Source organism: Delphinapterus leucas, chromosome 15 (genome assembly GCF_059928025.1).
Source record: "Delphinapterus leucas isolate spDelLeu-1000000601 "Yukka" chromosome 15, BTC_Dleu_Yukka2, whole genome shotgun sequence".
NCBI classification, from domain to species: Eukaryota; Metazoa; Chordata; class Mammalia; order Artiodactyla; family Monodontidae; genus Delphinapterus; species Delphinapterus leucas.
Genome location: NC_143143.1, coordinates 15,593,696 through 15,596,972, shown reverse-complemented (window position 1 = coordinate 15,596,972; position 3,277 = coordinate 15,593,696).

Genomic DNA, 3,277 nt, shown 5'->3' with positions numbered 1-3,277 from the left:
AGTAACTTGCCTTACAGAGTTATACAGCAAGTGAATGAGCTGGGATTCAAACCCAGGTCATCTGGTTCCACTGTTGGTAGATGGACCCGCAGATGGAGGGGACAGGACAAGCTGCCAAGCATCAAGATCAAGTAGGGTTTGGGACTTCCCTGGTGGTCCAGCAGTTAAGGATCCGCCTTCCGATGCGGGGGACGCAGGTTCAATCCCTGGTGGGGGAACTAAGATCCCACATGCTGTGGGGGAACTAAGATCCCACATGCTGCGGGGCAACTAAGCCTGTGTGCTGCAAGTAGAGAGAAGCCTGCACGCTGCAACTACTGACCCCATGCGCTCTAGAGCCCAAGCGCCACAACTAAAGAAGCCTGTGCACCACAACGAAGAGCCCGCACAGCCAAAATAAAATTTTAAAAAAATCAAGTAGGGTTTGACCTTCCCACAGACTGAAAGGAAAATACCCCCCAACACCCACACATTCGAGGCCCAATATAGTTAATGCACCCTTCAAGGCTGCTCAGAGGGCCTGAGAGGAGTCAAAAAGGACCATGAAACAGAGATATGGGCTCAGCTCTGGAAAGCTCCATCCCCAGAGCTATTCCCTCTAGATGGCCTCTGCTCCCCAGCTCCTCCACACACTACTCCATGGGGCTTTGAGCCCAGCCTCCTATGTATGCCCTTAAGTCACCATCCCATAGCCCTGTGATCCCATCCAGAGACCACAAATAAAATGATGACTATCATAATCCTGGGAAATTTAACAAAGGCACCAACAAACCCAGATCATAGCTGGAACCAAGAAGGCAAGTCATCAAAAGGCTGCGAAACAGAGAGAGACAGGTGGGATTGGTGGGCCCAGAGAGACCTGGAATCCACAGTAGTAAAAGCCCACAGAGGGGGGCTTTTGCAAGACCCTTTCATATCCTTCCTTACCTCACCTGATATTGCTCAATTCTTACCTTAGGCAAAACAGAAATGACCAGACCAAGTTGTCAAATGGAGAAATTAGGGCCCACGGAGGAGCAATGAATTATTTAAGACAGGACTAAAGGTCAGATGTCCAAAAGCCCTTCCACCGTACCACTCAGAGAGACAGAGAGAGACTAGGGACAGAGACAGAGGGAAAGAAAGGAGGGGGGCAGGGGGCAGAGGCCAACAGGAAAGACCCAAGAGCAGAGCAATTCTTCCTCCTGATTTCCAGGGAACTCCGTGGGCAGGGCTTGGCCTCCTGAACCCTTCATTTAAGCCTCTAACCCTTCATTCCCCCTGTGGGTTGATCAGAGCAGCACCATCTTCACTCCTTCATTCCCAAACCCAGACGAGCCGAATTCTAAAGGGAAGAGGAGAAGGATCAAAGCCCCTCACATAGAGTGATACAGCACTTGACAGTTTCACTATCATTGAGCTTTAGAGCAGGGAATACCCATAAAGACTATCTCCCCATCCCCCTATTGCCACCTATTGTAGAGATGGGAGATCAAGGCCCTGAGATAAGAAGTGACTTTCCAGAAGTCCACAGCAACTCAGTCACAGAAATCTAGGTTTCCTTGGGACTTCCCTGGCTTCCATTGCAGAGGGCATGGGTTCGATCCCTGGGAACTAAGATCCTGCATGCTGCACGGCATGGCCAAAAAAAAAAAAAAAAATTCTAGATTTCCTTAGTAGGGCATAATAGAGAGGGGCCCTTCCTCCCCTTGCTTGACCTTCATATAAGCTCCCTGGGAAGAACCCTGGGATCCAGGAGAACTAATATTCATCCTGGCTATGCTGAGACTCACTCAGTGGCCTTGGGGCCTCCTCCTATAGAATGTAGGTTCCAAAAGTGCAAGGCATTCTTGTCTGTTACGCCCTCATGTATCTCCAGCCCTAGAACAGTGTCTGGCCCATAGTAGATTCCCAATAACTATCCACTGAATGAATGAATGTCTACAGGGCTAGGGTTAGGGAAGTGTCACCGTGACAGCCTGAAGCCTAAAAGAGAAGACTAGGGAACCATAAGCTTCATCTTCAGTTATATGAAAGGCTAAGATTCTGTCCACAAATATCTACTGGGCTTCCCTGGTGGCGCAGTGGTTGAGAGTCCGCCTGCCGATGCAGGGGACACGGGTTCGTGCCCCGGTCCGGGAATATCCCACATGCCGCGGAGAGGCTTGGCCCATGCGCCATGGCCACTGGGCCTGCGCGTCTGGAGCCTGTGCTCCGCAACGGGAGAGGCCACAAAAGTGAGAGGCCCGTGTACCGCAAAAAAAAAAAAAAACAAAAACCCCAAAAACACAAATATCTACTGAGGGTCCACTATGTGCTGGGTATTGAACTAGGTGCTGGAATTCTGGTGAGAACCCTACAGTCAGGCCCTCACCTCAAGAGCTCACAGGCCACTATAAAGTGGAATTTTTTTTTTTGTGGGCTCCAGAGGGTAGACTCCGGTGCAAGGTGGGGGTCTGGGGTGGGGCGGTCTAAGTGATATGCTGCTCAATATAATAGACTCTTTTCTCAGCCTGAGCTGCCCTGAAATGGTGTCGCTGCTCAGAAGGTGGTGAGTGCAGCGGGACTGCAGCGTTCAAGCCGGGCGCCAGCCGCCCACCTGTCAGAAGCTGTGCCAGGAGTATGCGGGAGAAGAGATTTCTGCCTCGGGTGAGGTCACTTCCCACCCCCAGATGCTCTGCCTACAAAACCCTGCAACTCTCTGACGCTGGATCTTTTTCTTTTCTGAATTTCAAGGTCTCATCATGTTGACAGCTCCAAATTCTAAGTCGTCTGCCCAACACGCCCGGACCCAAAAGAAATAAAGCCGAATTCAGCCAGGGTCCTACCACCCACTGCCTCTGGGGATAGTCAGCGCCCCCTCCCCGCCGCGTGGGGGCTGAAGGGAGGTAACTCCGGCACCGGGGTGCCGAGGACGTCGTGGGGAGATAGGTGTTCCAGAGACGGGGTTGACAGAGCCGAGACATGTGACAGTCCAAGCGTCACGTTCTGTGGTCCGAGAGGCTGGGACCGCGCCGGTCACGTGACGCGAGGAGAGGTGCACCGTGGGGTGATGTGAGATGAGGGGCCTCTCAGATTACATACCAATGACGCATTCTCACCCCTTTTGGCAAGTAGATTTCCGTTTGAAGATGCAATAGTTCCGGCGAAGTGGGCGGGTTCTCACGTCCTGGCAATTTTGCTTCCGTTCGGAGACCTGCTGCTTCCGACCTCCGCCTTTCCCTCGGGTGGGGAAGGGACGAGCTCCCGTGCGCATGCTCCAGTCATCCCAGAGGGGGCGGGGCCGAGGCTACTGGAG